We start from the raw sequence: 11410 nt of genomic DNA, 5'->3' as shown, positions 1-11410 counted from the left end.
ATTGCATGTAAGCTTGCTGGTACTCGCTGTTATTTGTGCGTGAAAAATATGGATGGATTAGATGGAGATACTATAGAGGTCAAATTATTTTATAGTTTTTTGAAATATATTTTGAAAATAATTTTTAATGCGAGTGATTTTTGAATGTGAATTTTTGGGATGTTACAACGCACCTATGACGCCTCTGCGTATACCCCTCGCTGGCAGGCACGTCCTCCTCTACGTCTTAGTCGACGCTACTGTCTTCTTTTCTAATCACAGAACCTTGGTGTATACAGGTCTTTTTTTGACGACCTCTTTATAATATGACTGCTCTAATATATAATATATGTTGTTGTCAAAAAAAGTATAGGAATATGTGCACTACCATTCCTTGAGAATATGAGAGAATTTGCTATTTCTCTCGTGACTCCCATATGATGTGTTTGGTTGGCTATATCTCATCTGTCTTTGTTGGATAGATATATATAACGTGAGAAAGAAGTTTGTCTAGTTCTCGGCTGATGAGTAGGTGCAGCTGCATGAGTGGACGCAAAAGTACACTTTCATTATGGCTCGGTGAATATGCTCAAAACGAGTTTCACTAAGGCTTTGTCTATTTCTGAGAAATTTTGTAAAAAAATTTAGATATCTCGTTATATCGAATTTTGTGTTACATATATAAAGCATTAAATATAGATTTTTGGCATGCATGAAGCATTCATGCCTTTCCTTCCTCTACACGTGCGAAGAAAAAAGCGCGTCTCTCATTCGTCCGTGTAAAGAAAAGGCGCGCCACCTCCGTTCTTCATTTCTGCTCGACGTGAAGCTAAGCCGTCCAACGTTCAGGTACGTGGTTCCTTCTTTTCCCATCGTCGATCTTCATGCCCAGCTAGGATAGTCGCCGTCTGCTAGGGCAAGGCCGGTGCTGTGGGTAGTCATCGTTCTTCTAGGGTTCACGCTAGGTCTGACGCCAGAGAACCGATCGATGAAGCTACAATGCGGCGGCGACATCGTTCGTGCGAATGGGAGGAGGGGAAGCACACGGAATCAGTAGGGCCCGAGGAAAAAAACCATCATGTGGTCCTTCCTTTTTTCATTTTGCCAAGTTCAAAATAACAAACTCTTAAAGAGAAGCTATTTTTTTACTCCTTATATTGTTTTAGAAGTTGACAAATCGCAAGATTTGCCATATAAAAAATAGCACACTCTTATAAATGCCCTAACCTTATTTTGTTTGCTATTCGCCTATATATATTTTTTATAGTCAACGGGGGAAGGCGTTCCCCACCTGAGTATATATTATGTGATGGCCCAAAAACGGCTCGTAGTGTGGTTACAAATTGTCTATTACATCATCACACAGCTGGTGATGCAGAACCGAAAATGAGTTTAGTTTCCTCTGACAAACTATTGTTGTCTCGCCTGCTCAAAGACTTGGCACCATTTTTCAGCTAAATGCTTCTTTTTTTTTGAATCTGAAGTGCCACTGCTCAGCAACAATTCTGCATTTCCAAAACACCTGTTGGAAGTGTGCAATTCATCCTAAAGACAAAGGTATTTTTGATTCGGCTATGGCCTTATTTAGTTCCAAAATTTTTTGCAAAATGAGCACTGTAGCACTTTCGTTTGTATTTGATAAATATTGTCCAATCATAGACTAACTAGGCTCAAAAGATTCGTCTCGTTAATTTCGACCAAACTGTGCAATTAGTTTTTATTTTCGCCTATATTTAATACTCTATGCATACATCTAAAGATTCGATGTGACGGGGAATCCGAAAAATTTTATAAATTTTTTTGGAACTAAACAAGGCCTATATTTTGCTACTGGGCCAAGAGCAAGTGACTATTGGATCTTGTTCAGTTCACTCAAAAACTATTTTTTTTTAAAAAAAAATAGCATATCAAATTTGACAGCATATATATAAACATTAAATATAAAAAACAAAAAACTATTAAATTAACGGACAGCATGGCCCCAGCAGCGCGTGTTTTCACGCACAGGATTAGGCCCACGGTCGGCAATCACCGGGGGTCATGCCCTCACGTCCCACGTGTAGCCCACCCACGGAACGGAACACCTGAGGCGCCTAGAAATTTCCCGGTCCGCCGGTCCGCGGCTGCCTCCTAGCAGGCCACCACCACGTGAAGAATCGACGCGTTGCCGAGACGCCAACCACGAACCACCCGGAACCGACCGACCGCGGCCGACCAGCTCAAAACCAACCCGGATACGACCAATTCATCCCTCTTTGCCGCCGTCCGCTCGTTCGTGTGGTGTGAGCACGACGCGACCCCCCCAGCTTTGCCCTTGCTTTGCCGGGCGGCCAAGGCCAACGTCCCCGCGCACGCCAGCGCAGCGCAGCGGGGCGCCAAAGAGAGCCGTGTCCGCCACGGATTCCTCTCCGGCTCGCGCCAGGCGGCCCTGACCCTCCCCTCCACTCCGTCTCCACCACCGCCTCTCCCCGCCCATAAATAGCGCCCACCGGACGACCTCCTCCCCTCGCGCTCTGGTTTTCTTCCTCTCTTCGCGTCGGTGTTGAAAGCGCCTCGCCTATCCCGTCTCGCCCTTCGTCGCCTCGGCGCGTTTGCGTTTTCCATTTCTTCACTCTCTTCCTCTCCTCGTTTCTTCTCCGGTTTGATTTGTTCCGCTGCTGTTGCGCTTCCGTGCTCTCGCAGATTCCCTTGGGGGCGTTTCGCTTTCGTGCGGCGCGAGGAGAGCGAGAGCCTGAGTTTGGTTGGCGGGGTTGTTCGGGTTTGCAGCTTATTGTTCCTTGCGTATTGCGATTCGTCTAGCTTTTGTGTCGATCCTGTTTCGTCTTCGCCTTCTCAGCGTGTGGGTTGCAGGATTGGATCCGATTGGGTGTTGGGAGTTGCGTCCTATGGCGTCGTGTGGCGAGGAGATGGAGGCAGGTCAGTCTTCTGTCAGATCCGGCGGTTCATTGGTTTTGTCACTTGGACATGGATTCGGTGGTTTCAGGCTCAACTGTCTCTCGGTGTGATACAGTCAGTTGCCATCCTAGCCTACACACAAGGTGGATTTGGCATCAGATACAGATAGTGCGCAAGGTGGATTCGAGACCTTCGGTCCATTCGAGATTTTAACGGCTGATCTCGCTTGTGGCCTTTTTGGGTGTTTGTCCTCCTCTTACTTTAGATGCAGATGCAGAAGGAAGGGTCCCTGCTGGTTATGGAGAGATTAGTTGAAGGGTGGAGGTTTGCTTATGGTTCCTTCCTCGTTTTCTATTTGGTATATGGCTGTTTTGATGTCATCATGGTGGTGGTGTGAAGATCGCCACCGGACTAACTAGAAGCTTGATTGTCCTTCATTGGAAAAATGTTGTTAGCTGGATCTGCAGAGGCAAGAGAGGTGATGTTTTGGGCGTTGACTGGACTGGAGTTGGTAGCATCGGGAGAAGATCGTTTGGATATATCTAACTATCACTCTTCTATTGATTCATCATCATACTCTTAAATTTCTGTCCGCTGCTATTCTTATTTTTTTATATTGGGGCTGGTGGTTTTCTCCAGCAACTGGAACTGTCCAGGGTTCCCTGTGTTTGTTCACTAACCATCCTCTCTCCCCAGTCATTGTTCTTCTAAAATTGACTTCCTTCATAGGCTCCCTTTGATACTTCGTTAGTAAATCTGCAGTTTTGGGAGACATCACTATAGAGTTTGTCCTCCTATATGCAAAAGGAATGGTCCTTGGTGGTTATGTGAGAGCAGTTGAATTCAAGGGTGGAGGTTTGCTTATGTTCGTTATTTTTGATTTGTTATATGGCTATTCTGATGTCAACCATGGTGGTGTGAAGATTGCCACCGGACTAATTAGAAGCTTGATTATCCTTAATTCGTAAATTGCTGTTAGCTGGATCTGCAGAGGCAACCGAGGGTGATGTTTTGGAGGTAGATTGGAGATTTGATTGATGATTGGACTCATTAGTTCATAGCATTTGGAGAGACGGAGAACATCGTTTGGATATATCTACCTTTCGCTCTTTCATTGGCGCGTTTAAATTTCTTGTTTCTTATATTTGTGCTGGTGCTTTTCTTCAGCAACTGGATTATATGGATGGATTGGAGCCTGAGTTTGATTTCGCTCCTGCATGAGCAATAAGAAGTTCTGAACTGTTCAGGGTTCCGTTCAATAACAATCCTCTCTTGTCAATGTTCTTTGAAAATTGAATTTTCCCGTAGGCTACCATTAATGCTTCTATAGTAAATCTGACAGTTCCGGGAGACATCGCTACAGAGATAGGACTTACAGCTGACATTATTGGCGATTGACCAGGCTTTATCCTAAACCCACATTTAATGAAGTGTTCTTGCTTTTTAAGTGTTCTCATCTCACAATCAAATAGATAGTTACAGAGGATGGTCTCGCTGATTGCAGATCTCTAGGTGATAACTTGCACGGGCACAAAAGGAACCAGTCTCTGCGTCTATTCAAACATACAACCTTCAACTCTCATTGTGTTTGTTCAGTTTCTTCACCTCAAAGTAGATAATGATCGGGGTCATTATTGCAGGTCTGATATTTTTTGCATGGGCTTGTCACATGGAATATGTGTTAGGAGTACTTCTAACCTTATCAAATTTACAAAATTGTATATGAATCATGATACTTCTATTGAGTTAAAAATCGGGTATTTCTAATTTAATCTGCAGTGGTAGAAGGTACTGAGCATGTTTGGGACTTGGGAGATTCAAGCAGAGATGGGTAGAAGCACAACTTTCATTTAATAATCAACTTATTTCTGCTTTATCATGACCGAAGCTTTAATTCTTGTGCTACTGGCATTTCTGTGTTTCGCAGATCATTTTAGCTCAAGTAATTGGCAGTCCAACAATCATAATGTTTGGTTTGGGATTTCTATCTGTGGATGCTTTGTCTGGCTTTATCAATGTTTTCGTGCTCGCTTTTACATGTGGTTGCAGGATGAGTTTGGCAATTGGAAATCCCTGTTGCAGGATGAGTCTAGATCATTCCGGTTATTTTAGTTTCGTCACTTGTTTTCAGTGATTTCAGATCTGAATGGTGGCTAACATTCTGGCTCTCCAAGGATATTTTGCTGGTAGTAATAGTAAAAGCAAGGTTTGAGATCCTGGATTTATTAAGCACTGTATATAGCTCAACTTGGCTGTGGTATGTGTTCGTGTCCTTTAGAGATGCAGGAGGACATTGGAGTTGGATTTTCCTCAATCGGAGATAACAAATTGGGAAAAAATTGTGACTAGACCTCGCACTTCTCAACTTCTGTCTATTTGGTTTGCATAGCTTTCCATTCGTTCTGATCTGTAGTCCCTTATTATGTTTCCAGCCCACTTAAACTATAAGGATGGCAGGGGGATGCCTAGGAGTTATTTTGTGCTGCAACAGTCTAAATAACAAGGGGGCTTCTAATTCTTCGTTTCTATCAAGTCCTATCCAGTTACTTCCTTGAACCAGTAACTCTTTGAAGTTTGTGCAGATGCGACAAACAGAAGCTGAGATAGAATTTTCAACCATTGGTGCCGTCTCCAAAGCCCATCCCTGCTCCACTGGCCATTTGATTCGCCTTGGATTTGAAGGTTTTTTAAGCCTATCCCTGAACCAAAATAGACAGAAATCATGGATGAGCTCTTTGGTAAATATAGGTTTTGCTTACAATTTTGAAGTTCAATCTGATCGTGATCATAAAATGTGCCTATCTTTCGAATTCTGCTACCTTCACTTTTGCTAACCAGTGAGTTTCTGGATAGAGTGCATTAATGTCAAGCTTGATTACTTCGACTTACCTGCTGTTCAGATGCTTTGCACTAGTTAGTAACCTGCCCAGAGTTTGCGCTAACTACTATTCTGACTATTGACTGCACATCACTTTCCAGTTAACTTGATTGATTTGGATTGGTGGTGGTTTGCTTGGTTTCCAGTTATTTGAGAGCGTTAATGCTTGGATCTTAGGAGTGATGGGGGCACAGCCACACCTTATAATATTTTTCAATTAACCAGAGTTTACGCCTAATACTCTTGCTCATACCGGTCATTTATTTTGGATCCACTTATCTGATATAATAAGTTGATGGATGTTTGGTTGGATTCTCGCAGTTGGAGCTAAAGTGTGGATGGATGGTTAGCCATTCTGAGTTCTAGACGTTTCCACCTATGGAGTCTTCCTTCCAGTGATAAATAAACCTTTGCACTAACTTTATTTTGAAGCTGTCCTTAACCTACATGCCTCATCCAATGGTGCAGGTTCACTATTTGCCTCTTGCTTGACATCCATACCTTCATTGAGCAAAATTATTCAGATTCTAAGAGGATATTTTACCTGAGCATATGTGGTCACCATATTCTTTATGGTCCCAGATTTCCAATTTCTCCGTAGGACCCCTACTAATGTTTAATCTAGTTCCTGGTTTGCTTCTGGTTTTACTTAGTTTGGTATAACCCCTACTCGCTCAATATATGTCTTTCATTATCAAGTTCGTCTTATTGCACAGTTCCTTTTAGGTTACTTACTAATTATACTCTTGTTTGAGCTCTAATATCTGAAATCAAAGAGAGATTGATCTTATGTGACACTGTTATTTAATTTTGTTGGTTATCATGAGAATGATTGCCTGGGACTAACCGAACACCTCTTTTACTGCATCCTTTATGCCTTCATCTCTATTTTGTGCAGACTCAAGTCTGGTGTTTGTGACATTGGCCCTCCCTTTCTTTAACTGTGTTCTGCAATTTCCCCACTTTGGACTTCCATCTGGTGCATCTTATCTGTTGTGGATCAAAACCAAGAAAGTATGTTGCTCTGTGTTCCTGCCAAAAGAAAATCTGTCTGAACAAACTTGTTTGGCTGAACGATTGTTGCCTCCTGATTATGCCAGCCTATGTGCCCGTCTCGGTGATGCAATGCAAGCTTCTTTGTACTTTGGGATGGAACTGGAGTCTTCTGTTTGCTTGCTGTTTGGTCATTTCTGTTGTGGACTAGCAGTACTGCTTATAAACATGGATTTTCAATTTCAAAAGTTCGGGTTGAAGTTTGAGTCAATCAGATTATTCAGGGTGTTGCATTGATATTCAGTGTTTAAAGTGGAAGATCTTTAGGATTTGACTGTAGCAGTAAAAACTCAGTGGAAGTGGGTTTCTTGACCTTGAGTGAACTTGAATGGTTGGTTCCATTTGTGTTATCTGTACAGTTTGGTGTTTGGTCAACTTGAATGCAAGCTAGGATGGGATTGTTTCTGTCTGTGCAACTCTGTATTGTCGCCAACTTAATATATGTTCTATAGTGGTTGAGTAGTTAGGTTAACTTCACACTAGGATTTGCATTTGGTTTTGGTTAGGTGGAACCAAACTGCGTGCCTTGCAAAATGGTCCAGGCAACATAGGCAATGGCAATAGTATATTAAATATTAAACTCTGAAATGTACCATGTCCATGTTGCATAATCTGCACTTGTTGGAGCTGAGAAATGAGGATGCTAGAACGAAGAATATCAGTTTATCAAACTATTAACCAATGATTCTAAACCATATTTTTTTATACTTCGATTGCTGGTTATCAATTAATATTTGGACATTGGGAGGAAACTTGGTACTTTAGACTCGAGCTGGCACCTGTGTTTCCCTATCAGTTCTCGTGAAGCTTCACTGTGGTCAGATTTTTGTGATATATATGTTGGATATCTTAACTGTACAAAAGACTACATGAGTTTACACTGGCTGGTTTTTAGCTACGCCCTTCCTGAAATTTCTATGGTGTTGCCCTTCCCATGGCATGGTTTGATTGGAGTCTGTTCATGGAATGATTTTTGTTGGAGCTGGTTATTGTGGCAATTGAGCATCTTCTGCCTAGTCCAAATTAGCTGAAGGACTAGTTTTATTGGACAAGATTAACTGCATCTTCTGCCTAGGCCAAGGTAGCTAAATTAGCTGGAGCACTAGTTTTATTGGACAAATTAAGTGGAAGCATGTGATTGTTTTACGATTGGCACACAATGATGCAATATCCCAGATACCTGCTCACAACTTCACATATATTTGAACTAGGTTTACTTATTATTGATTATTGATTGTTCTATCAAAGTTATAGCCTGCAAAAGAATCCCCTGAATGTTTTATTGGTTTTTCATTAGCATCTTCCTTGCTGCTTTTTTGTTTTGCACAAATAACTTGTCATAACACATGTTCTCGATGCTCATTCATAAGCTATGTCTTGTTTATATGCTAAAAGAATAGCTACTTTGTCTGGCGCACAAACTGGTTAGGAGATTTTTTTAAAAAATAAATGTCTGAACATGATTATTTTTTTGTTGGGTATTATTTGTTTTTCCTGATTTGTTGTTTGTTTGTTTGCGGTTTAACACTGCCTTTGCCGGTCCCAAGCCCGGATGCGAAAATGTGGAGGGAACTGCAGGACGCTCAGTTGCATGATTGGCATTAGGCTACTGGGAAGAAATGTGGTTTGGTCAAACAGCTGGATGCTGAAAGCTCAAAGAGGAGCATAACCCTACCATTGCAATCTGCTGGCTAACTGTTCTGTAGCTGCCGCTGGTTCTGTTCATTTCAGGTTGTTCAGACTTGCAGATGAGGGAGCAGGATAACAGGCAACTAGCAAAAGTGAACCAGTTGTTAGGTTCAGACTTGCAGATGAGGGAGCAGGATAACAGACAACTAGCAAAAGTGAACCAGTTGTTAGGACGTTCATGTCTCCTTCCGTGGCTGGCAATACTGGTGCTGAACAACTTCTTGCTGGATAAGCTCGACCAAGGTTCAATGCTCAGGGTGAGTGCACGTTCGATGGGAACATTGGCCTATATCCATTTGTTTTTACAGAGCCTGCAGAAACAAGCAAATAAAGAAAAAGGAAAGAAAAGTGTCTCCTACTTAATTGAAAGGCAGAGCTCCTGCCATTGCGTTCAAAAAAAACAGAGCCTGCAGAAAGAAGTGCTAATAGGCCGCGTGGTACGATGATAACAAAGGCAATGATATCTGTAACTAGGGATGTCATCAGACGTTATGTAATCGACAAGTTGTTGCCTCACATCAAAGCAAAGTGCCCAGCTGAGGATAGGCATAGCACAATTTGGATACTAGACAATTGTAGAACAAACATTGCTGTTGATGATCCTGAGCTGCACAAGAAGATGGATGGGAATTCGGTTGATGTGCCAGCCTGCAAATTCCGCAGACTGTAATGTGTTGGATCGGAGTTTTTTGCAGCTATACAGTCGTCGCTGTTTCGGAGTGGTATGCCTCCTCGCTTCTGTCGAAGGAGTCTGGCACACGTAGTCCTGCTGTTGGAGCTGTCACGGTGACAGATTCGGCGAGACAATGCATGGAGTATTAAATAAAGATAAAAATAAAAACTAATTATATAGTTTATCTGAAATTTATGAGATGAATCTTTTGAGCCTAGTTACTCCGTGATTGGACAATGTTTGTCGAATAAAAACGAAAGTGCTACAGTAGCCAAAAAACCAAAATTTTGCCAACTAAACAAGGCCTTAGTTCACAAAATTTTTTGGATGGATACACTGTAGCACTTTCGTTTTTATTTGATAAATATTGTCCAATTATAGAGTAATTAGGCTAAAAAAATCATCTCGCGATTTACAGACAAACTGTGTAATTAGTTTTTGTTTTTATCTATATTTAATATTCTATGTATGTGCCGCAAAATTTGATGTGACGAGAAATTTTGAAAAGTTTTTGGTTTTTTTAAGTGAACTAAACAAGGGCACATATGCACGAGAAGTCGAGAACCAGGGAGTACGGAGTGCAAATAGCAGCATTGTGCACATCTCTTGGACACCACGTATGCAAACGCTTTGAATACCACGTGTTTATTGCATGGGAGTAGCATGTAAGGCCTTGTTTAGTTTCCAAAAAACTTCAAGATTTCCCGTCATATCGAATTTTGTGACACATGCATGGAGTATTAAATGTAGACAAAACCAAATACTAATTACACAGTTTACCTGTAATTCGCGAGCTGAATCTTTTGAGTCTAGTTAGTCTATAATTGGACAATATTTATCACAAACAAACGAAAGTGCTACAGTAGCCAAAACCAAAAATTTTCCTCAACTGAACAAGGCCTAAAACCTGTATCCTGAGACAAGCCCAACGACATCCGTGTTTATCGCAGTATGAATTCCAAAGTATTACCGCCTCATTCTTGCTACCGACGTCCGACGTATATCTGTCTAGTGGGCGTTTGGGTTGGGGTATTTTAGTCCTTTTTAGTCTTTTGGAGCTAAATACCTAACTGACTAAAGGTGTTTAGTCATCTAGTCATCAAGAGACGATTAATAAAGGAGATTAAAGTGCCAAAAAAGACACCATTGTTCCTCATTATTGCAGCAACAGCAACTTAGGACTAACTTAAAGATTTTAAATTTTGATATATATGTATATATCTTATTAAAAAAATTGAGAGTTATTCACCTAATCTAACACTACTATTTTTAAAAAACTAACATTTTTGGCCGCGTGATGCATCATGACGCGGTAAAATTATACTGCGGCAGCATGTAGCACGGCACGACAAGACTGCTATGTGGCATTCAACTGAGCGTTGACTCGCTGACGTGGCACAACTTAGAAAAAATATATTTTTTAAATGATTTTAGATTAAAATGATCTTTATATAAACATTATAGTCCTCGGTAAGATCTACAACTTTGTAGTTTTAAGTTTTTTTCATTTAAAGTCGTTAAGATGCTAAAAAAATAATATAAATTTTCAGCTTTCTACTAATCGCGTACAAGTGCTTGTCGCTTTGGAGAATCATATCTTTCTTATATAATGCCAAATAGAGATACCTTCTACATAAAAGTTTTAGATCTCATCCATCTACAAATTTATAGTTTTGAGTTTTTCAATTTAAGATTATTTAAATACTTTTAAAAATAATATAAAATTTCAGCATGGTTAAAAACTGTCGTCCATTTACTCACCATTTAAACACTACATGTAGTATACAAATTTCATTTGAACATCTGTTACCCGTTTAAGTGGTCATTTTTGTGTATGGTTAAAGAACAAGTGAACAACTCTTTACTGGTTTAAAACAGCACTGGCTAAGGCAATAATCTCACATCATTGTTCAAGCAAGCCTTTAGGATCTGATTGGTTTGTTGCATTAGAATTATGTCATCTAGATAAGGCTAAACGATTTGTTTGTATTTGGTTCACTTGGATAGCATCTTGTACGTTGTTATTATGTGATTGATTGTCTGCATAAGTGTGAGAATGTACCTTACCGTAAAACGAGTGCGCAAGGGAGGCTGAGTTGTAGAGGTGTTGAAAACCAAGCTAGGCTCGGGTGATTAGTGTAGCCAGCCAGCCAGGTGTGCTGGCTGCCGGTGTATAAGTTTGATTCTTAGAATTAGCTCGTCTCTCTCTACAACAGGGAGAACAGAGCCTGGACTCGACATGA

General features: G+C 40.9%; 1 long non-coding RNA gene across 1 annotated transcript; it reads left to right on the top strand.

The window, feature by feature from the left end:
• On the top strand, window positions 2472–9133 carry LOC110430336. The gene is made up of 2 exons (XR_002447781.1): window positions 2472–2737; window positions 2830–9133. It is a non-coding gene; the product is annotated as an uncharacterized LOC110430336 (long non-coding RNA).

The sequence above is a fragment of the Sorghum bicolor genome, chromosome 9 (genome assembly GCF_000003195.3).
Source record: "Sorghum bicolor cultivar BTx623 chromosome 9, Sorghum_bicolor_NCBIv3, whole genome shotgun sequence".
Taxonomy (NCBI): domain Eukaryota; kingdom Viridiplantae; phylum Streptophyta; class Magnoliopsida; order Poales; family Poaceae; genus Sorghum; species Sorghum bicolor.
The sequence above is the reverse complement of the archived record's forward strand: the minus strand, read 5'-3'. Positions and strand labels throughout refer to the sequence as shown.